The sequence below is a fragment of the Episyrphus balteatus genome, chromosome 4 (assembly GCF_945859705.1).
Source record: "Episyrphus balteatus chromosome 4, idEpiBalt1.1, whole genome shotgun sequence".
Classification (NCBI taxonomy): Eukaryota; Metazoa; Arthropoda; class Insecta; order Diptera; family Syrphidae; genus Episyrphus; species Episyrphus balteatus.
The window spans coordinates 363,678-389,550 of record NC_079137.1 but is presented as its reverse complement, the minus strand read 5'-3'; the positions used below and the strand labels follow the sequence as shown (position 1 = coordinate 389,550).

The window sequence follows — 25,873 nt, the reverse complement described above, 5'->3', positions numbered from 1 at the left end:
AAAAGTATCAATCAAAACTGTGAGTGTTGCCGTTGTTTTTTAATAATTTTTTTTTATATTAAGTATTTTATTTAGAAAATTGCCCCTCCCGCCAAAACGGGGGGACATAGATCCCCCCTCCCATAGTAAGCAATGATTGTATTTAACCCCTCTACAAAATCTCATTATCAGTTCTTGGTGCTTAAGTTATCGTACTTTCCCCTCAAATGTTTCTGTTTTACTTGAGTAAAACTAAAAATGCGAAAAAAAGATAGATTAAAATGGCCATACTTCGGTTAATTTTCAATGAAAAAATTTAGTGAGTACAGGGTTTTGAAGGAAATTTAATCTTCTTTTTTTCTTTGGAGCAATGTTTGTGTCTATCTCAACCCAAAAAAAATGTACAACTAAAAAAGCAAAAAAACTCAAAAAATCGATTTTTTTGATATTTTTTTTATGATTGTTTCGACTATTTTGGTATGGAAATTTTTTTTTCAATTTTTAGAAAACATTATTCTTATAGGAAATTCAATTCTCTACAAAAAGTTTTGAGAGCAATATACTAAAATTTTGCTCGGTTTACGAGATATATTGAAAAAACCAAAAAGGGGGCTTTTACACCCCTATCTTTAGTTTCCACCCTCTCATTTTATAGCACTCCGCGGTTTTATGTTCTTTTATAACCCATTGAACGATTCCTGCAATAAAAACCCGTGAACGTCTTAGTTCCTTATTGCTCTGTTTTTTTCGACATAATCAATAGCCTAATGGACTGACAGACTGAGTTATGAGTAATTTTTGTGCAAATCGACACATATGTTGTATTTTGATTCAACGGTTCAATAGATTTTGTTCGAATTTGTTTTTAAATAAAAAGAACAAATAATCCTTAAGCCTCTTTAGCATTTTCAGGCTTCGATTTGAAATTTAAAACAAAAATCATAATGTCATTTATGCTTCCAATACTAATTCCAATTATAGCGACATCTACATACACATATGTTACGTTTTTTATGTTGACGTTGATGTTTTTAAATTATATGCCAAAAATAGCTTCTATCTAATCCTCAAATTTAATAACATGGATTAATGTAATAAACATTTTTTTCCTTACATGCATAGGTATTGCACGCTTTGATATATAAATCGTTTCCGCGTATTTCGAAAGGCAACAACCATCATCAAAGGCCATTAACTGTGTAAGCCTTTGAGAATGCTCAAGCTGATGAAGAGAAATAATTCAACATCCCTTAATCTTACATTACCATGCCATCAAACGTCTTAAATGATAAGTCCAGCTATCAATTTTACAACACTTGACTTTTCGGCTTTTCAACACAACAAGAAGAAAAATAAAGCAGAAAGCGGCAGGCTTTTTCATTGTATTCCTTAAATATTGTATTCAAGGATTTACATACTTTTTTTGTTGTTGTTGTTGCTTTTTTTTTGTTGATGATGCTGTGTAATAATGATAAAGTATATGCACGTAATTTATCACGCTGCCGTAACCGTATAGATGAGGAGGCTTTTGCTCCTTCTCCATTTCTCTCTCTCTCTTTCTTTTTCCATGCACAACACTTTATTTCATTTCGAATTGTTATGTTCATCATTTGCATATTCTGATATGCGCATATCAACGAAGTGTGATATGTATTTGCATATTCCTGTAATTTTATCGCACAGATTCTTTTTTTTTTTCTATCAAAAAATGATGAAATGGGTTTACGAACTCGTGGTTTTTTTTATTTTTATTTTTTTTTTTTAAATAAGTATTATCGATTGACTTTTATTTTAAAATAAATTGTCAACAGAATATATTTTCAATTTGTATTATTTTTCCCATATTTTATCACCTACTGTATAGAGAGCAAAAAAAATTAGATTTTTTTCTATAAAAATAATATAACTTAGTCATAAATAAATTAATGGTTATCAACAGAAAAAACAAATCCAATCAATTTTGATTTATATCATAAAATAAAATATATTCATATAGAGAATATGAAAATATGGCTATAATTCACTTGTGATACCCAGGCCAATCAGGAAAAATTAAAAACGTCAAGAAAATCATAACCCAAACTATCATCTCTCTCCTCGACTGCAATATAATAAAAGTACCTTCTTACAACTCACAAGTAGGTATGAGGGTCTTCTTTTCAAAAAGGATCTTCTGCAAATACTAAGATAAACCAAGTAAAATTTTATTATATACAAAAAAAAAATATAAAAAAATATTTTCTTCCTTCGATGTCGGTTATGTTGTGTTGTGCCTTTTTTTTCAAAACCACAGCTCTCAAAATACCTATAGTACTTGTATATGTATGGTATAATGCTCCTTCATTCATGATTTACTACAATTGTCCCTATTGTGCCATTCCTTAAACAAGGAAGTAGCAAATACACATTTATGGTTTTCACATCTGATTTATTGCAATCAGAAGCAAGACAACTATGATGATGTGTATTTTTTTTTTTTTTTGGTTTCTCTCTACTTCCGCTCCTTATTTGTTTTATTTATATTTTTTTTTTGTTTTTGTTTTTTTATGTGTCAGTATGTTAGGAGAAACAAAAGGAAAATGCTTTAATGTTCTCGTTAGTCAAAGGACATGTGCAAACAATTTCATATGACATATAGGTATGAAGTGGCATCCAATCAATATATAAGACATATTAATGTCGTATAAAGCCAGGGGGCAAAAGATAAGCCATATAGTGAACCTTAATCAATATAGTAATAGTAAGTATAGCTAGGGAAGGATATCAATGTAAGGACAGCCGTCAACGGGATTTAACAAGGGAATAAAAGTGCATTAACCTTACATGAATATGGTTTGGATGATGATGGAAAACTAAAATTAGAAACAACTAAAGAGAGAAAGAGGGAAAACTCATGGTTTAACTTTAAGGTTATATTCTTTGTTTGGCCTATGTATAGTACAAGTACATGTGGTGTAGTAATTTTTAGAAGAACAATTTGAATTAATTTTTTTTAAATATTTTTCCTTTTTGCTTTGGAAGCTACAATGCTACAAGTGTAATTCTTTTAAATACAAAAAAAAAAATAAAAATATTAAAATACTACTTTTCGCTATTATTTTTATAAGTGTTCCAAATGGATTGATAAATGAAAATAGAAAATCCTGAAACCAGGACAAGTTAATTAATTTAGGAAAGTCTTATTCATCTGTTCAGTCTCATAGGACAAAAATCTCTAGTTTTCAAGAGTTTAATTAAATCTCATGTGTGAGTCACTAACTGTATTTTATGTCGAATATCCACTACTTTGACCTGCCAAAAATTTTGTCTATGCCAAACTTGTATTTAACTGCACTATATTATTTTTTTTTTATTCTCAAAACAATTCTTTGTGAAACCCTGTTTAAAATAGATCAATCATACATTAAACATTTTTTTATAGTCATTTTTTGTTATCATTAACGTGAAATAATGTTTCTTTTTTTCAGTTGAAACCAAATTGAAAATTCTGAAAACTCTATAAATCGATCACCTTAATGTTCGTATAGACATATTTAGACGTTTAACGAATATGAAACTTTATCAATAGAATCTACCTACCAATAACAAAAAAATAAATAAAAATTGAACGGATATAAAAGCAAACTAAAAAACAACTTGTTCCAATAAAATATTTTCTATTCTTCAATATCGAACAATAATCTAACAGATTGTACAGTGTTCGCATGTCCATGATAGCACTTTTTTGGAAAATTGAAAAAGTTTTTTGTTTTGTTTCGTTTTGAATTTTTTTTTTGTATTAATTTTTTTTTCTGAAAATTTATGATACAAGTAAAAACTCTTGACTTGAAAATAAATAAAATAACATTAAATTAAATTATAATCATATCGAGTTTCATTTTAAATCCAAACAAAACAAACAAAAATTTAATAAACGATACAATACGGCGCGGGTGACTACTAAATTCGTTTCGATTGGATAGAAAAAAAATAAATAAAACAACAACAAATTTGTGGCATTGAATAAAATTTAACGATAATTACACTTTTCAAACTCCCATAAGGACTCCAACATGAATATAATGAAAAGCAAAATAGAACAAAAAACAAAACAAAAAAACTAAACTTATAAAATGTAAAAACTCTGAATGATGTAGACATTAAAGTTTTTGACGAATAAGTACCAAGGCTTTATGGTAAATTATATACATAAGAGACTTAGGGAAGGACCACTTGTTTCTATCTATCATGGCAAAAAAGAAATTATTGCCAGTCGCCACTTATAGAAGAAAACTGAAGATATATTCGAAACTTGTACACACCCAATCGATCGAAAATATCCATTTTCTTGAATTATTTCCGCTAAAAATTCTTCACTCTAACCTAGTAGACAATACTCAAATAAACCAGAAGAAATAATTTAAATGTTGGATTTATTCTATTGATCTGTTCTGTAAAATTAATAATTTCCTTAGGACCGACAGTTTTATCTGTACAAATGAAAGCGAAAATATATTCAGGCCTTGGGCACATTTTTATGATTTATGCTCTCTATAATTGTGTTAACTATTTACATTTTCTGAATATCTTAGTTGAATCATTCTTCCTTGTTCTTCGAAATGAGGGATTTTTCTTCAAGTTGAACAAACTGCATGTAAAATGTGAAAAATGTAAGAACTTTGTCCATTTTTAGGGTAATTTTCCACTGACACAATAAGCACGCACACTTGCGGAAAACCTAATGTACACCTATACATACAAAGAAGCAGAACAGAAAGGTATTTCAGTTGTACCTTAAGGGCAAGTACCTACCTATACCTACTAGGAAACACTAGTATCTCTACATCTCTAGAACAACTTACGTTCGACAATCTTAACTATTTGTTTTTTACACGTTTCCCATGAAATAGAACAAAAATAGAGTAAACACCAGAGAGCATCCTCTTAATGAACATCAACATTGCCTTGCAGCCAACTAAAACGCGTTACAAGACCATCTCTCCTAACCCCTGTTCAGCGTTCACCCTCCAAAAAAAAACCATGTTACCATCTTGCCATCACTTTATACTTTGTTCAACTTCTTTGGATTCCATTGTGGCGACTGAAAAATTGCAAGTGGATTTCATCAAGGGTGAAATTGACTTCGTGAGGGTGTTGCTTCTAAATTTGTTTTCTTTGCTCTTTGCTTGGTGCTTCTGCTGGTTTCTTTCCGGTTTAAATTGAAAGTCCTACTTGCTTCCCCGCGCATTGTTGTTGTACAATGAGTCCAGAATAAAAATTAGAACATTATTCCCGGTTTTTCTTTTCATTTTTCTCATTTCTGTTTCTTTTTTTTTTGTATTTTTTTGTTCGTGTTGGTTTTGACTTCATTATTATTATTATTTGGATGATTATAGAAAGCAAAGCACACACCAAAAAAAAAAGCCAGTCCCTAATGCTCCTTCAAATTGAGTGAGGACATAATTTGCGGAAGTACCTAATTTACGAAGTGTTATCGAAATCATTAGGGATATCATGTAAATCATCAGTTCAAGATGATCAAGGTGGGCTTTTGAATACTAGGTAGGTAGATGGCAGCTACTATAAAAGGTGAAATAGATTTTTCTCTCACTGATAAACAGCAGTTTTGATTTACTCATTCTATGTGTGTGTTTGTTTGTGTATTTAGAGTAAATTTGCACCTTGTTTATAAATTTTGATTTATTTTGTCTTTCTTTTTCGTTAATAAGCTTATAAATTTGTTTGATTGCGTGATAAAATTTCAAAGTCATTTGAATATTGAATGAAAATGATAATTGTGATATTTTTTATTGCTTTACAATAGAAAAGCAATTGAAATTGGAATAAAATATGGAAATTTAAAATTTGACTAGGAGAGGGTCGGAGTTGGGGTATTGTGTTTGAAATATGTTTCATTTATTGATTGAAATTCTTCCTATACAACAAAAAGTCTGAATAATAAATATTTAGTCTTATCACTTAGTAACCTAGTCGATTCTGTAGAGGAAAACCGTGGGTCAACTCTGCTATGTATTTTATGATTTGGCCAAAATTATTTAATGACAATAATTTAAGAGAATTTTTTTAATCATGAATCCAATAAAACCATAATTAAGATAAATTGACTACCTTGCAATAAGTTATTGAACATGCCAATTTATTAACTCTCCTGTGTTATTTTATTTTATATTTTAGCTAATGCCATCCTTTTGCTCAATACTATTAACAACTCGCAGCTAACAACTAACAACTGGGTTTAAATCACTTTTAAGGTTACATTTTGATGCAATTTAAAACACTTAAAAATTAATTTCAAAAAACTTATTTCTCTTTAATGTAGGTTTATAAAGGTAGGTGTATCAAAGTTCTTCATTGCCCATCTCATAGTCCATCAATTATACGAATTTGTTTTACTTTTAACTTTTTTTTCATTTTCTTCAATTTTACCCATTATCCACAAAAAAATGGTTAGGGTAGGTATTAAAAAACAAACACTTGGCGAAGGCAATTAATTAAAAACAAAGCAAAAAAAAAAAAAGATTGGTTGAACGCTTTAATTTTGTTCAACTTGATTAAATGCCCACACCCTTATAAAGCAACCCCACAGGCCTGCTCAAAACAAACGGAAAAAAAATTGATAAAATCTTAAAAGAAAAAAAAAAAAAACTCAAGGAAATATTTCATAAATCATAATAATCTAACAAAAATGTTTTTTTTTTTTTTGTTTTTTAATTTTTTGTTTAATCGAATTTTGTATTTTCTCTTTGACATTAATTACCTAAGTTATGCGTTTCGTTTTTTAATGGGTTTCTTTCTTTTCTATAATATTCTGCTGCACCATGGTGATGGAGCAACAGCAGTAGGAGCTAGGTCAATCTTTCTCAATTTTATTGGAATTTTTGACATTATTTTCATTATACAACAATATAATGCTATTTGTCATTTTTTTTATAAGTCAATTATGTATGTGTGTGTATTTATAAAAAAGGACATTTTTAAAGCTAGTCTTGTAAATAGAATTTCTTGTCACGTATAGGTTTCTACAAAATATGACCCAAAGAGATGGACATATCTTTATAGATACTTCAAAGAACGGTATCCAATGAGGGGGTATTCATATATTTACTTTTACATTTTATAAGGTTGAGGTTGGTTACTAAATTAAGGAATTAGATCACAACTTGAGGGGAAAAATTATTGCCTAACGGTGCATGCTTAGTTTTGTAAAACTCAAATTAGGTCAAACAGTTGTTGTCGTGTCGTAACCGTGGGAAAGTCATCTAATAAATTTACACTGCATCAGTGAGGTAGGTATACCTTATTCGCGTTTATATGAGATTAAAAGGGGTTGCGATTATAACTTTAAGGTTCATTTGATTTATAGAAAGTTTAAAAAGTTTATTTTTGTATTTTATAGAAAGTTTTGGATTAATCAGAAAATTTGTAGGTAAAGTATGTCTTTTGGTGGTTTGAGTAATTTACTATATAAGGAAAACATTATATCATTTGGTTTGGCTAAACGCAAATAAGTCAAGGTAAATTAAAAAAAATAACTAATCAAAGTTCTAATTTTCCAAATCCATTTAATTTACACATATACACCATAAATGTCACTACCGTGGCATGATTTAGAACAAGAATACGACAACCATGAACTGTATTTTTGTACATTATACGTATTACTGGTGATGGCATTTTAAATTGTATTTGGTCTTTGTAATAAATATGGTTAAATAAATTTAAAATAGTATATCACTTTGATATGAAAAACGTTGGTACTCAAAATGTTGGCTAAGACATAAGTTACTATTAAACAGAAACTGCAGTTCTCTAATTGTTCCCTTACCTTAAACGCAATTTTATTGGAAAAGTCTACCAAAATCCAAAGATAAAATAAAAAGAAAAGCCAATAAAAATCCCTTTTCTGAATAAACTAGTTTTTTTTTTACTTTTCCAACTAATTTAACTTGGAATTCTCTTTCAAAACAAATTTTTATTATTTTTTGCAATACAAACGCAGCTCGAAGTTTAATTGGCATTATTTACCTTTTCTGTTTTGTATTATCTTTTGTTTTAAAAAAGAAGGGTAAGCAAAATATGTATACCTAAGTTAACCTTGCGAAGCGACGAACTTCAAGATTATTATAATCTTGAATTTATAGGTATTTCCATAGAAACACTTTTATTAAGTAGTTCTTAGTATTTCAGTGACTTTGCAATTATACGCAATACAAAGTGCTTATTAATAAACAATAAATAATGAACATTACTACAACACCGAATAAAACCAAACAACAATACTTTACAGCGTTTGTCTGGCTTCGTTTTAAATATTTTATTGTTCTTTTATTATAATAAAATAGAACTAATAAAGAGCTTTGAAGCAGTTCGTTTCATTTTATTAAAAAATTCACGTGGGACTCAAAATGTTCCGAAAATTGATCTTCTGTTGAATATATTTTTTATTTTAAGAAACAAAATTAAGTTCCTTTATAAGGTATTATGAGATTATTTCATCTAAATGTTAAAAGCTATTTTAGTTGATTGTTTTTTTTTTTTTCTTTGTAAATTTATAAAAGTTATTATCTTCTAATTTGAGAATCTTTTAAATTAATTTAAAATTCATTTCATTAAAAAAATGCTTTAAAGCTTAAGATGGTCTTAATATTGCATCACAAAAAAATAACAATTACTCGATTCTGTCTGAATTAACACTTAAAAAAGAATATTCATTTAATTCCGCACTTCTTGAAATGGGATAATTAATTTGCATAATTATTGTTCAAATTTTAAAGTTCTCTGATCCCACAAGGACTCATAGTCAGTCAGAGAATGATCAAGAGCTGGGTACACATATATTATAAAAAAAAAAAAAAAATAAAAAAAAAATCGCATGATTTCCGTTAAGTTTTGTAATGAAAACCTTGCCAATCGCAATATAATCAATGGATTCTAGATTTTTTATTTTAAATTACCTCGAAATCTTGCCAATTTATTTTTTTTCGTATTGTACTTCTGTCGATATAAAATCTCTACAATTTTTAATATTGAATGTGTGGGTGGGTATGGTTGTTTGTGTGTGGGAAGGAAGTTACCTACATGGATTTTGTATTATATTGCAGTAACAAATTCAATATGACCTTCAGTTTTGTGTTTTTTACTCTTCATTATTTTTTTGGTTAATTGGCAGAGAGTAGTTGTGCGCTGGCTTGTGTTGCATCTCCAAATTGAACATCCTTGTTTTATTTTTTTCTGGTATCCTTTTTTTTTTGAATGAAGCCCCCATGGCAAAAATATACAATAAAACGATGCGATGGCGATGGTGTGCATTTGTGTATATGGGTGTATGTTCGGTCTGTGGTGTATTCAGTGTTTGTAGTTTTAAACTTTACTGATTTATAAATTTATTGTGCTTCGATAAGTGGAAAGGGATATTGGGAGTTCAAACCGATTACCAGTTATTTATTTACTGATTTTTGGTTTTCTTTATTGTATCCTTTCTGTACTTGGAAATAAAAGGATATTGGCAGCTGGAGAGTGCTTTTATTTAAAGGTGAACTCTTATGGCCTGTAACTAAATGGGTAATTTTTTTTTGTATTATAATTAGTTTTGTGCATTGTATGTCGGCAGTTAACAATACTTAACAAAAAATGTAATCGAAAAATCGTTAATGTTAATTTCATATAATTGATCCCATAAAGCAATCAGGGTATAGATGTACTTGGTCTTGGGCCATAGCTGGAGTTGTAAACGGAAAATATTTTTTAAAAAATATGTAGGTACAACATGAATATTGTACAACTAAGTTGACAGCACATTGTTTTCGAATACCTTCTTCAACATCAATTAAGGAAGTTGAAATATTTTTAAAAACTCATAGTCCCGTTTTTTTATATTGTGTCAAAACTAGTAAATTTTTAACATGGTTCGCGGACCTCAAGCGTCGAACGTAACATCGTCAAAAATGCAAAAATAAACGTCAAAAACATTCCCGCTTTTCAACTTTTTGGTAATTTAAGCAAATTTTCTGAATTATTATTATCACAGTAGGTACCTTAATTATTAAATAAAACAAAAAGATGTTTTCGGTTCCCTTTTAATTTATAGTAGTTAAAATTTGTTCCATGAAATGTTCTTCTAAAATGGTTTTTCATGTTAATTTCTATTGATTTTTGCAAACAATTTCTTTCCCTGTCAAAAGAAAAAAATATTGTATAAATCTGTAAACTTAAAGATTTCTTTGTGTTACATTTAGCCATATAAAAGGTTAACTTAAGGATAGAATATGTCTTAATTTCCCATAAAAAAGACGAAGGCTATTCTTTTGCTTGTGAATACCTTTATGACCCTAAGCCATATTTGTAACTGCCTTTATTGTGAACCTATACAAAAATAAAAAAAAACAAAACAGATTCTGTTTTAGTCAGTTTAAGATGGCAATCTCATTTAACCACAAACTAAATGGCTTTTTTTTTTATTATAGATATGGCTACCTACAACTATAGATCTGTTTGTATGGTATAAAAACTGGTCATTGAGCTGAGTATATACAATCTCAAGGGCAGATGTAAACCTACTCCCTCTGATTGTTGTTTCGAACATGAGTTGAATAATGTTGAAATTTACTCATAAACTAGAGTATATTCCTATACACATACATCTATATTTCACACACATATTCTCGAGACAGAAAAGCATCATCAGCACAACATGATGCAAACTAAATTTATATATAGTCACTCTTAGTATAGAGATAGTGGCAATTGGTTAAACAGGTAGAAACACACTGAACATTGAAAGCCTGCCTGAAACATCAACAATTAAATTTTAACATGTAGAGTGCTGTACTTATTTAAAGGAACATAATTGCTTTTGATGTTAATTTTCATTATCGGCAAGTAACTCTTTACCGGCTTGACTCAAAACGACTCGACTCGCAACTCAACTATACTCTCTCTCGTTTCGTTCGTCTGCCTCAGGTCTCATTGAAAAGTACCCTAACATCCTGTGATGGATAGTAGGGGAGAGTGGGTACGAAAGTAACAATTTGTATATTTTGTGCCATATCTTGAAACCCAAAATACATAACTAAATGAAACAACGCGCATATTGATAAGTGGACATTTGGCTACCATTAAATACTTATTTGTTTCCCAACTTTCTACTTTCTTCGGCTGTATCCTGTGAAAAAGAGATGAAAGTCGAATGTTACAATAGTCCTTTTCGGTGTATCGATTGTAACACAATGAAAGGACGATTGTAACACCATATAAATGCTATGGAAAACAATAGATTTATTAATTGTACTTCATATTTATTTTCAAAATTGAATTAAAATGTAAATAAAGTACCTTATTTAGAAAAAAAAAGTAAATACAAACATGATGTTAATGTAATCAGCCTTGACCTTGAGATACATCAAATTCAATTTGGTTTCAGTTCACGTATTAAATATAAACTTATATTAACTAAGAAATTCACTTCAAACACAATATTATCACTTATAGTGGGGAAAAATAAATAAAACCATGATTCAATCTTCAATTAAAAATCAAAAAACATAAATAATATACATAAAATCACCATTATAACATGTTACAAACGTCCACAAAAAAAATGTTACAACCGTCCACATCTCTTTTTTGTGTATTAAAAACAAAAATAAAAAGAAACTATTGTGTCCATTATAAAAACATAAACACCATTAGTTTCAGAAAACATTGAGCTTTGTCTAGGTTTTTACCACTTTATCAAAAAATTATAATTGGAAAAAATACAACGAAAAACACACCACGGACACAAAAAATTTTTTTATAGAAATTTCGCATTTTGAACTTTATTTGGCACAGTTCATAACTTAGACGTTTGGATTTTTGTGAGTGCATTCAGGACTTAATTGCGCAGAATTCTGCATTTAAAAATGAACGTATACAGTTACAGTTTTTTGTTAAAATCCAGTGTTACAATCGCCACATGTTACTTTCGTACCCACTCTCCCCTAGATTGTAAAACTACTTGCTTTTATAATAGGACAATGAAACTCCCACTATTGCGCGAGGATTCCATGACAACGACGACGATGACGGCAGGCGGTCGGTGGCGCCCGCTTGCAATCTTGACGTTACAATTTTTGCTATGCGCTAGAAAATGAGGCAAAAGTGTAAGAAAGAAAGAAGATTCTTTGGTATAGATAAATACAATGAAAGTTTTGCATAGTTTTTTAGGTCAACTACATTTGTGTCCTGTCTCATTAGAAAAATAGATAACACAAAACACAAAAAATTGATTTAAGTTTCTAACTGGGCTGAAGAACAAAACGTTACTATATGACTTTCATATGAGAACGACTTATTAAGATAGTTGAACATAGAACATAAATTAAAAGCAATTAGTGTAGTTAATGAAAGAGAAGAATGTTCGTGGTTTGCGAACAATACAAAAATCAGAAGTGGGATTTTTTTTGATGAAATACTCTGTATAACTTCAGTCATAACTCGTAGATATTAAATCTTCTAAGATAATTACTATAATTTAAAAAATGAAAAATCGATATTCTGTATAAGTATAGAGTTCAAGTCGCTATAATCAAGTTTGGACGTAAAGATATTTTCTAAACGAATTAAAATCAAACTAAAACAAACAAACATTGTTTTTCGATAGATTTATATCTAATGACCTTAAACCCTCTCACCCCAAATGCAATTACTCTTCAATTAAGAAAACAACAAACGTACTTTATAGATACATATATTCATTCAGATAATTACTGTTAATTATTGCAACCATAAGCACTTTTCCAAAGGCCACTAAGGGGCACTTTTAATGTAGCTACATACATACATATATACCTAACTATCCGAATAAGAATGTAGATGATATATACCTACGCAAAACATTTCCATTTCCCGTTTAACTTACACCTTTATATGCCCTTTGTCCATCAACGAGCCACTTAGTTGCAATTTTATTGGAAATTGGCCCCGCAATTGGCCGGCAGCATTATAGTGGGCGGCAGCAGCATGGCATTCAATTTATCGTAAATCAAGGTAAACTTCATTTCTTGGTTGTTTACATGTGTATGTTTTCTTAAATTATCTACAATACAAGTACCTAACATACATAGATGAAAGTCTTAATCAAAATTGACATTCTGATTAATGTCAAAAAACAAACTATTTCAACTATGGATGGGTTTGAGTTTGAATCTGTGCCTCAGAGTTTGACCATTTCAAGGCTGCATTTCCAGATCCGGCATAGCAGAGTTTGCATCCATCTATCCATCCATCGTAGTCCATAAAATCCTCAATGCAAGTTGTAATTTTCCTGTTACAAAAGTTAATGTTTGTCTTTTGACACTAACAAAACTTGTTACCAAAAAACCACATGCGACTATATGTGGAGTAACTTTATTTTTGTAAACTGGATTTTTTTGTTTCATGTCATGGGATAAACCACACAGTTTCATTGTCCAGTTTGATTTTTTTGATTCTTTTTTTTTTTTTGCTGACGTAACTGGTAAAGTAAACTAAAACAAAAGCAAAATAAAAAAACAAAAAAAAAAAACTAAAATCAATTTCAAACGGAAAAATTAATTCAATGGAAAATTGCAAAGCTCTGCATTCTGGAACCCCATCATCATGACCAAGCAGCACAGCAGGCAGATAGTAAAGTCGTTCACTGGGCTTATAGAGCAATAGTGTAACACAAGAGTGAGTGTAACAAACCAAATTGATACACAAAAGTAAAACCAAAGTCAAAATAAACAGTAATCTCGGAGAATAATGCTCATTTTTGTTAATTTATTTATTTGTTTTTGTTCATTTAAAAGTTTTGTTTATGTTTTTAAACGTTTTTAAAGAGTGATGGTGGAAATCTAATTGTGTGCGATTGAAATGTTTTCAAGGATTTGAAACTTGTTTCCTATATTGTCATATTAGGGCTAGAAATTGGCTGTCATACAAAAATGAGTCAAAATTACAAAATCCTCATTAAAAATCAAGTCTAGTTAACAGAACATCTTTCACAACAATATCTATCTCATTTTCAAAGTGAACATTCACTTTTTTAAGTGACTGTATCATATTAACTATTACTGCATTCGATCTTCCGCCACGGATGAGTCATTTTGCCTCAGCGACCATCACAGCTCACAGCATAGAGCAGTGGTTTTAAATTTAATGGTTAAACCCGATTGAGTGTGGAATATTGCAAGAATATTGTTGCAGCTAGATAAACTATAAATAAATAAAATAACACTATAAAACCAGACTACGTATAAAAGTAGATATATATATGGCAGAAACAATATTTTGCTTCATTCTACACTTTTTGGTTTTTGCATCATCAGCATTGGGTATATGATGTGGTGTTAGGTGGTATAGAGTCTTTATAAACCTCTGCATGTGCAACAAAGCGAAAGCTTTGTATAAACGAGCAGTGGCAATAGTGTGGATCTGAATATTTGTATTCGACTGACAACAATATTTGTTTCATAATTCTGTAACTTAGTAACTTTTGGATACATATACTTGTCAAATTATTAAAAACAAATATTATGGCCTTTAACAAACTTACTGTGAGAGGTTAATAAATTTACGTACAAAAGGAGAAAGGGACATGCATATTTTTTGTAGCTATTCACAAAGATGTTGTGTGTGTTAAATTTCATCAATTTTTTGATATTTCAAATTTATTAATAAAACTTTTGTATATTGTATCTTGACACAAAAAAAAAAAAAACAACAAAAAATTAAACCAAATTTATATTGAAAATAACTTTGAACATTGTTCGTGATTCAAAATTAGGAAAAACAAACACAAACCCCAGAGAAGGAGAGATGATGAAGGCAGAGTTTAAAGAAAATATTTGACTTGCAGGTATACTCGTATCGAAGTTATGTTCTCTTCAAAAAGTATTTTAAACTTTATTTTTTTTTACAAAAAAATAAAGACGAAAGGCCTTTGGGAATTTTCAAATTTTGAATTTTGAGTAAAGTAAAATAATGTTCTTCGTAATAAATTGATCACCATATGCATAAACATTGGATTACAAAACCTTTCCAATTTAAAAGTTTGTTTTGATAAAAAGAAAAAACAAAAAAAATATACATTATATTGTTTTGAGAGATTAAGGGCAATTACTTGGATAAACCTTAAATGCAGTTTTTATTCTCTTTATTTCATATTTAACTTTTAGATATATGTCTTTATTCTTAAGGTAGGTACACTCGTACAAATAATGTTTGTTGCAAGGGAAAATTGAGGGGTGTAATGGGTATCTGATATAATATTTGTTCTGTTTGTTTTTATACAAACTTTAAGCGGCAGGTTTGATAAGAACCATGAAATCATTTAAATTGAGATTGCGATTTAATAACTGAAATTGAAATACATAAGTAAATGGATACGCTACTTTGTCATGAACAATGAACAATCTCTTAAAATTTAAATGTATATAAAAAACATAATTTAAAAATGTTTTTACAAACCCTAAAATACGTTCTTAAATAACTCTTTTGTTTTGCCAGTTTTGCGGAAAAACAATATCACAAAAATTTCTCCATTACAATATTGACGTTTCAAATATCAAAAGTTTTGAAGTTTCATTCAACTAGATGAACGATTATGCTTTCTCCAATTTATTTTTTTTTTAATTTTGTATCATTAAAAATTAGCAAAGCTCTGCTCAAAATTGACACTTTATTAAGAACATTTTGGAGACGTGGGATTTTCTTAAGTGAACAATGAATTTGTTTTTAAGAGTTTTCTTGCATATTTTATTTAACGCTATGCAGCAACATTAAAAGGTCATAGAATCAAAAATTAAAAAAAATTAAATCAATTTTTCAAAAAACTGCTTTTATATGCATAAAAACAGAATTATTAAACGTGAATTTTTGTTATTTTTTCATCATATTGTAATATTGATCCCTATCTGGAGTTAAATTTTTTTTCTGTACAACTGCATAACATTTTTAGTGTAGATAAAAAAAACATGACACTTATCTATATTTTCACATCATAAAAAATGTAGTTTAACAGACTTAACTAGTGAACAGTTTGATAAAAAATAATAATTTATAAACAACTTTCCGTGATGATTATTTTCCATGATTTTATAATTGTCAAATAGCGTGTTGGAAAATATATCAAACGATTTATCATTTCAATTTTATGGGTCAGGCTATGCAATTTTTTTTTTTTTTTTCTGAAACTGATGAATCTTTTGGGATGTCGCATTATTTTTTTTGTTCCATTTTTTAATGCTCTTTTGTAGTGAGTGAATATATTATAGTTTTGAATACCAGACGTTCAATGAGTGGTTTTGACAGATGGATAGCCTGCTTGCCAGAGTGGTATAGATTATTGATTGTTAAACGTTGACCTCAACTTTACAATGATGGTTAGATAAATAATTTTTTTATGAACCAAACATAAATTGGGAAAATCAAAAAGGCAGATGATGAGATGAGTCATAATTTTCCAGGATAGCATTGTTTATATTTTAGTGTTTTTTTTTAAACTTTATTCACTCATTTATAAATCTCTACGTCTATCATGATTATGTATTTTTTTTTTATATTTTCCCCTCTTTTTGGAAAATAAAAAAAAATAACGTTTTGCAATAAAAAAAGAGGAAAAAAAACATCAACAAAGAACAATGATCTCACCTCACATGTCCATCAGAGCATTTACTTACTCATCCGTTTGCCCGTCACAGGTTTTTTTTATGACTTTAATTTCGTGAAAGGCAGATGAACTTTTTCCATGATGATATGTTTTTTTTTTGTTATTTAAGGGAACCCGCAGAGCGTCACTTTAACAAAAACGTTTGAAGAAGCCGGATGATTTTGTCACATCATCAACGAAGATATAAACGACGGCTATCAGACAACAGACACATCAGTTATATAACACTACTAACCTTAACCTGCCTTACATGGGAATGGGATGCTGGGAAGGTAGAGAATGGAGAAAAAAAAACTTAATTTACCCAATTTTTCGGTAAACAACACCTTGCTCTGCAACAAAAGATACATTTTGTTATTTTATATCTCATTCCACTTTGCAAATTACCTAATTACTTAAGTGCTCTAAAATAATGAAAACATTCATTTATAAAAGACAAGTAAAGTAACCAAAAAAAGGTAGGTAGGTATTCTTGCTGTGATATATAAAAGAAATTTACTCCAAACTAAGATCAATATTTGAATTAAATTTAATGCTTTAAAATAGTTCAATGCCACGACCTTTATTAAGCTAAAATGTAGGTAGGTTGTTGTTGTTTTGTTTTGGGCTATATTAGTCGATGTATAGATATCTCAAGTTATTTAGCAAATTAAATTTGACGAGATTTAACAAATCACTAAACAATGTCAGTCATCTTTCTTTTAGTGATTCACTATAACGTTTAGACCTAAAGAAACGTGTATCTCGTACACAAAAAAAAAAACCCGTTTAGATATTTTTTTTTGTTTGATAGTGTCTGTTTGTGTGTTTCTCTGATTTGCTTGTCTATTGAGTTCCTCAATTGATAGAAATTACCTTGCTAACTGGCATGTCTATTAGGAAATATGGTTATAATTATAGTGGCAGTGGAAAACTTTGTCTTGACACCACAAGTTCAATTCTTTATAAACAGATAAGTGTTATTTTTCCCAAGTTATCAAGCAGTAATGTATTAGAGTTATTGTTTCAAGTAGGCACACATGAATGAAAAAAAAAGAAAGAAAATAGGCGGTTGAGTCAGAAAACAAGCCCCTCCTCCTGTACTATATTTTATTCTTATTATTATATGGTAGAATTCCACTATTAGATGGTTATTTTCATTGACGTTTAAGTTTCATGACTTTAAGAATTTTCAATTGACTCTTCGTAACCTAACTTTCAAACGTGTGTTAATCATGAAACAAAAGACCTTGCAAGATGGCAGGTTCAAGTAATTGTTTCTTCGCAAAGCAGTTTATCTATCTGACATATCCTTGCGTCTAACCATAAGGACCTAAGTACCTGGAACTTGATTTTCCGAGTAGTTTTTTTTTTTTTCAATGTTCCTCAAGGATCTAATCTGAGACCACTTTTATTTACAATCAATGTAAATATTTCCGAAAATAGGAATATGTGCAGTAGTGTGGTCCACGTTATAAGGCAAAAAAATAAACCATATAATTCATTAGTTCCCCACGCATTATTTTGCTTCAGACATCAATACCAACACATGCTGAAAGTTTTAGCCCTCAAAAGCAAAAGGAAGAGGGCGCTCATCAGCTTTGGAATATTAGACTTTGTTACCCTTACCTTACCCTTAATATCTGATTATATTGTATTAGGACTTGGCTTGAGGGTGGAATTTGGCTTAAACATGATAAGCACGCATGTTAACGACAACCATGTAAATGATTTTCATGTTTCTTTGGTTTTGAGTCACTAGCTCGTATTTCATTGATTAATTCTGTTTTGTTAACTTTAAGCAAAAAATACTTACAGACGAATTTAAATGAACAAAAATTATTATCTGTGAAAATATCACTTAACTATTGGTTTTTTATGAAAAACTTTACCACATCATAACTTAATCCACTTGATAAATCAAAACAAGAGTTATTTACTAGGCATGAGGACCCAGCTATAACAGCATGTGAGCAAAAACTTTGAGCTTGTTGAGCGCCCACTTACACTTCACCTTAAAAGCTGAAATTTCACGTGTGTAATACAAAACACATATGCAACCAATTTTTGAGTGGGGAACAACGGAAATGTAAAAACCAAAAAATTGGACCACCCTAATGTGCAGTAAATATTCTCTGACATTAAATTGTTTTGGACGAATCTACGTTTAAGCACTTTGAAAGTTTTTTGCCTTGTTATGTATCTCAAAAACGGAATTATTTTTGTAAAATATTAGATTATATTTTCTTATATTTTAATATTGTCATTTAAATCAATAAAGTAAAAAAAATCATTCGTTTGAAGATTTTTTTTTATTTTATTTTTATTTTTTAATTTTTTTTTTTTCAACAGATAAACACATTAACAGGACCCATGTTGAGCCTTTTTTAATCACTTTTTTTTTTATTTTATCAAAAAAATCTGTTGACTGATAAGATTTTTGATAAAAAAAAGCCTATCTCTCCATTTTCAGCAATGTGCGCATTTCTCAGTCATATACATACCAACATTTGTATGAAGGCAAACTACTTCAAATATTTGAACAAGATACCTACCTCAACGTATTTGTTTACTTCCTCTAACCTAGCTTAAGGGCCTTGACGAGTCTGTGGCTATTTATTTGGTTTTTGCTGACTCTCTAAAGCCGTTTGCAAATACCATAGAACCCCGCCAAAATATGACCATTCAACAATTTTTCCAAAACATATGGCAAGCACAAAATGCATTCCCAGAACAATTTTTTTTTGCTATACATATCTCCGCAATTTTTTTGTCCATAGTAAACAATTTTATGTGTGAGTGTGTATGTGATTTTTTTTTTATTTTAATTTAAACCTAAATTCTTTGCATACACTATTTCCAACTCTACTCGCACATCTCACATGGCACAAACTCTGAAAATGGCAAATACACATTTATGCTGGAAAATGCTTCGCAAACTCAACATCAGTACCTGGCGCTATCTGTGAGTAATTAACGTAACGATTTTGGCCTGGAATTGGTTTGCGGGGCATTTTAATTCGATTTATTTTTTGGGGAAAAGCATAGCGTTATATAGTGTAGTAGTAGGTACAATTCAGAACGTAAGAGGATCAAGGTTATGTTTTATTTTATTTTATTTTATTTTATTTTATTTTATTTTTTTTTCATCGTCGGGAGGTTTATGTAAATTGGATCTGAAACCAAAATAAAATCATATTTATATGCGATATGGTAGGTAGATGAAGGGTTGAGGCAGTTCAAATAGGTGCTTCTGGTAGGCTTGGTTTTATTAATATTTTTTTGTTGTTAGAAAAAAATTATTAGCTTCGTTACTTAAAATGGGGATTTTATTCTATAAAATAGATGCGATTTGAATTGCTTTTTAAAATTATATTGACCACGTGGGTAGATATTTTTTGATAACTTAAAAAAAAAATAAAGCTATATCGTTATACCTAGCAAGGTAGCTATTTTACGCAGTTTTTGAATTGTATTTTCGTTGTTTTCGAGAAATTGCTTGCCTGGTAAAATAAAAAACAAACCAAAACTAGGTACCTAAATAAGCAAAATTTTCTGGCCTATCACCTCGATAATTTGCAAGACAAGACAGCTTAAACTGAACTGAAAACAGAGCTATTTGTCAACCTAAGAATTGATCTTTAGAAAAACATTCAAATACTCATTTTCACAATTCTTAAAAATGACAATAAAATAAATACACCCGCTCTCAAGAATCCTATATAATTTTTGCAGCAGGTATCTACTCTCGCCAAAATATGCGAAGCAACAGGTTTCCTGGTATTGAAGAACTTTTTCAATTTTTAATTTATTAAACATTTAAACAATACTCTTTAGAGATTATTCCAGTAAAAATTAAATCAGTATTGAAGTTAAAATAATTTATATAATTTTTTGAGTTAATAAATTCTCAGAGAATAAAAAAGGATGTACTGAAAATCATATTATTTGCTGCGTACTTTAACAATAATATCCATTGATACAAAATAGTTGATTCATTTGAAATTTTAATCATATGAAATTTTAATCATTATTTTCGATTTCATCGAGATAACAAAGTATTGTGTTATTAAATAGAAAATCAAATAAAAAAATCATATATTCCCTAGCATTGAACAAGTAGATTATTAAAATACTCAATTGGTTTCATTATAAAAAAATGTGGAATTATTTATATGTGAAAATGTGTTGTCAATTCAAAAGGAAATAAAACAAATTGATTTAGGTATGTAAGAAAAATAAAAAAAAAATATAATCAAAGTGAAATTCTTCAACAAAAGTACCTACAAACAAACAAAAAATTAAGAAAACTTTAAATTATCTTTTGCTTGGAAAGAATTCTTCAAACAATTTGTTGAAAATCCTTTCGAAATCATTGAAACCCATTCAAACCTTCAAATAATCATTGAAATCCAGAAAAAAAATGAAACAAAAAAAACAAAAACCTTAAAAGAAGGTAAATACTTCTAGTTTGACTTCTTTGAAGTGCACAAAAAACAGAAAAAAAACGAAAAAAAAGAAAGAAAATCGCATCTCAAACGGCTAGGCCAGCAAAACAATCAAAATTCCAACGTCCTTTCGCTGTGCTGTGCTCAATTAAGGATGAAAATAAACATTTTGCTCAAAATGGAAATTGTTTTGTGTTTCACTTGGTATATTTCAGTTTTCAGTTTCTTGTTGCGTGCAGAGTACATGTGTTCATCCAACGGATGAATGAATAACCTGTTGTTGTCTCAGTTTCCGTTTTCGAATCGACAGAAAAGCTTATATATCCTTCGAACTATATAAGCAGAGGTTTTGTTGGTTTCGTACGATTGTTGGAATATAGCATCGCATCGACGCGGTCGGTGGTGGTTGCTATTGCTATTGCTACAAAAGCATCAGAAGCAGGAGCAAAGCATCAGACTCATATTAAAACGAAATCGTTTCTTTGCCGCAAGCGAACCGCCTCAAAGTGTAGGTAGTACACAAAGCCCCTACTGCGAACCTTTGTATTTAGTCGAATCGAAAATTGGAATAAATTCGAATGGGTAAGAAAATGGTTGGCAAAAAGCATGAACAACTCAAGAGGACCGATACTAACATAGCCTTTACCAACAATATGGTAGGAGGAAGCCTTATATTTCGGTTCGTTGCAAATTTTAAAGCCATTAAACTATTAACGACATTCTGTTGTGCGGTTGCCCCAGCTACTGCTACTGCTACACCACAGCTTCAAGCCTTCAAGGGATTAACAAAGCACCAAAAACAACAATAAACATATCGACGTTATCTAAATAAGAATTCCGGATCTACTCCGATTGATTTTAGTACAAAGATGAAGAGTTTTATGTTATTTGTAGGAAACAGGATGAACAGGATGTGTGTAAGTAAAAATGTTAGCAAAGCCATTAAATTGTGAGCCCGAATAATGTTAGATTGAGAGCGTGGATTTTAAGAATGACTCGTCATAGTCATCGGGAATACTTCGCTTCGGTGAGAAGTATAGAAGAGGTGAGAGACGAAACGAAACGGAAAAGACGATAAGTGAGTAGATACCGGAGAGGATATATAAAACAAGTAAGGATGTAATAGGAGATGATAGCATTAAGTGGGTAAAGCCGCTTAGGGGTTTTTTCCTTTGAACAAGTGAATACTTGAAGGGTAATAAAAGGCAGATTGTGGTGCTAGTGGTTTTGACTTTATCCCATTATGGCAGGTATATACTCGTATATACATAGTGTGTGTCGAAGTCAACATGGGTTTAGGAAGGTTCTTTTTTTTTTTGTCAGGGAGACAGAGAGCTTTTTAATGTATGATTGATTAAACAAGCTAGAAATGTGATAGCGTTTTGCTTTGGTTGTGGTTTGAGTGTGAAATTTTCGAGTTCCTTAAAATAGTGGCATTCTTTGGGAATTTTGTTAAAGAATGATAATTATTCGATGACGCGACGATAACGTTTTTGTTCTAAGGTAGATACTTGAGATGATTTCTTTTTAGTTAATAATTCAAATGCTTATGATGTTTATGATTTTCCTGTTGGAATTTTATTGAGTTGTTTCTTGTGAGAAAAAAAATCTCGTTATTTCAAAATGAATTGCGTTTAAAGAAGGCACTTTAATTATATTTCAAGTGAAAGACTTCAATAGGACTTATGGTCTTATTTTTAAACCAGTTCGTCGTGAGTTTTCAATAGAACACTGTGTCTGAAGTCTGACTTTTGATCTCGGGAGCTTGTGGTTTAGAATTCTTTTTTTTTTTATAGTTATTTGAAGGAAAAAAAGGGCGGCGTGCCTCATTGATCAAATTCTGAAAAAAATATTGTTGGTTAGAATGAAAACAAAATTTAAGTGTACCTATATAATCAGAGTTTTAAAATAAATCGAGTCATTATGATTATGACAATACACTGCATTTCGTTTATGACAAAAAATTATCCAACATTTGTTTCCAATTTGTTTTTGATTTAAGGATGACACTAAATTGACATAAGTCAATTTTAAAGTTCAAGTGACCTCACCTCCAAAGCGTTTCGCCCAGGTACGACAGTGGGCTCATCAGTTAGATGTTAGATCTGTCGTACCCTTTCTAAGACGCCTTATTTTGATCGATGTTTACCGACAACTTATAAAACTTACAGCATGAATATACTGTGAATATTAATATTCTAAACACAAGTCTTGTCCTACACATTAAATACCAGCTTTAAAAAATGACCATTTCTCAAACCTATGTTTTTAGCTGTCACCGTTGTTATTTCGGCCCAATAAATATTAAAAAATTAAGTCAAGCCTAGGTACCAAGTTTAAAACAATTTCATTTACCCTACACCTCATTATAAGAAAAAAATATTAAAAAAAAACTAAGATATAATTTTTTTAAGAATGAATTTTAGTTAAGAGATTAACATTTTTTTAAAGGAAATCACATAATTTCAATATTTCCTTGAATGACTCAAAATAACGAATAAAAGGTATGTACATTAGTAAACAGGAAGAACATATTTTAAATTTTTTTTTTTAATTAAGGAAAAGCATCATCATTTTTGTATTTTTTTAGTACATTTTTGTAACGATAAAAGCTAAAAAAAATAATTAAAAAAAACTTCATATAAATTTTGAAATCAACTTCCAATAAATTAATTTAAATAACCATGTGTTGGTTAAAAAATAATCAATTGACCAAAAAAATTAGAATATTTAATCCAAACATGTCTTACGCGCGTACCTACAGATGACCTTGAGCTCCATTTTTAAAGAGAACACACAGCATTGATGTTTAAACAAAAAAAAAAAAAGAAATATAAAAGGTTAACACTCTCTCACTTGAAGAAGATGAACGATTTTTGTGAGAGATGGAAAATACCCCCATCGAAACATTAAGAAAGATTATTTCAATAAAAAAAGAGAATTGATCGCTCACCTTGAATCGAGTCAATGATGGGTTTCAATAGGCAGGTACATATATTTTGAATTCCAGAAAAATTCTTATTGTTTTCCACAGTTTTCATTTGTTTTTTTGCACGTTTGTTGAAATAAATAAGAAAAAAATATCATTTACAAAAATTTTACTTCACAATTCACTTTGAAAAAAACTGATTTTATATTACAAAATATTTTATACTGACTGATTGAGAAAATCAACTCCGTTTTTTTTATTTCCGAACAAAAAAATGAAGTCAAAAATCAAAGCGAAAAACCGATAAACCACGATTTTTTATTTGATATTATGTTGTCAGAACTAGTTTTTTTTCCGTTTTTTGTTTTGGAATAGGTTACTGTGTAACTATTATAATGGAAATATTTGCTAAAAACCCGATCGATCAGTCAGCGATGAATTTTTGTTACCCGTTCGAGATGAAAAGTGTAAGACTACTGATCAAGACTGCTACTCGAACTTAACTAACTTAAGAGCAAAAGTAAATTTTGCTTTGAAGACTGACGAGACGAAGCGACGAATTACTATTTGTGGTCACTCAGCAGAAATATCTATACAACAACTAGATATTTTTTTATTCTGTCTTGTGTGTTAAGATCGTAGATGCGCTAATAGCACTTAAATTTTTGCCGACGACGACGATGGGAGCAGAGACTGGTTCTTGAGTAACCTTTGTTGACAGGTGGTGGCGTGGTGGTAAGGTATAGGCTTTGTGAGTAAACAAACAAAAATTTAAACGTGAGTCGCGATGAATTCGCCGTGAAGCTTCAGCAGTTAGGTATTTTGGATTTCGGGCAGAAAATCATAAGTTTGTGTGAAAAACGAGTCAAACTAGTTGTTAACACGTAGCATAGTTTAAGGTGCTAAAATTATTTCATACTATCAAATTGTGTGGTTCACGTGTCGATAGCATATTTTAGGAGTGGAGATGTAAAAAAAATATAAGTGGGTACCTACAGTTTTATAGGTTATGTGACTTTTGCTTTATTTCGTTGTTCTTAATGATTTTCGGTAAGTTGAAAACTCGAGCTTTTCAATTAATGTGAAAAAACATAAATTCACTTGCATTCATTAGCATTTTTAATAAAACTTCTCTTGTCCCAACATTTTTCAATAGGATCAGAAATAATCAGGGCTTTAATGCTGATGATTTTAACCAATGAACTCCAATACTAACAAATATCTCTGCAGGTTTTACAACTTTGAAAAACTCTTTTTTTTTCAGCTCTTGGCCTCCGTATCAACATTTAAATTTATGTAATGAACAAACCTACTTATAAGAAAAAATTAAAAAGGGCTCAAGAAATCAATGTTTCTAAAATCAAAAAAATTAAAATGAAGTTTTACTTAAATACATCGATTCGTGAACGATTAACTATCGCAAATGTTTGCCATCGTCGCGAAGTAAATATAATTTAAGAACGAAATTAATAAGTGCATCGTCAAATTAATCGTTAAAAATTTTGTTGATTGTTTTGTGATCTTCGGTTGAAAAATTTTGTCGTCGTGTCTGTTATATTGAATCAAATATTGCAGTGTTAATCTTATCCCTATTTTTTTTTTTGCTAGTGTTTTCTTGCTGAAATAAAACGAAAGCATTTCTCCATTTTAATGAATGTCCCTTGTGAAATTACTATGTTATTAAGAACTCTTTTCTGAAAACTCATTTAAGTGGCAACACGATACATATTGCTGAAAAGGATTAAAAATGGAAGATCGACTTATGGTGAGTTGTTTTTTCTTAATTAAAAATATGTATTCATTTATCTAAATATATTTTTATTTGTTTTAATAAAAACATACAAATCCTCAGGGCCTTCATTAAAATTT

At 29.8% G+C, this 25,873-nt stretch overlaps 1 protein-coding gene across 2 annotated transcripts in view; it reads right to left on the bottom strand.

The window, feature by feature from the left end:
* The window catches only part of LOC129918063 (ABC transporter G family member 20), a 65,041-nt gene extending 40,457 nt beyond the window's left edge, over positions 1–24,584 (bottom strand). Inside the window, exons 1-2 of one of the 2 annotated variants that reach the window (XM_055998398.1) lie at positions 24,234–24,584; positions 24,029–24,092 (exon numbers count right to left, since the gene is read on the bottom strand). The gene's annotated coding sequence lies outside the window, so the exon portion shown is untranslated. Of the gene's footprint in view, positions 1–24,028; positions 24,204–24,233 lie in introns of those variants that run through there. The other variant, XM_055998397.1, reaches the window with a different exon arrangement.
* Between the last annotated feature and the right edge of the window lie 1,289 nt (positions 24,585–25,873).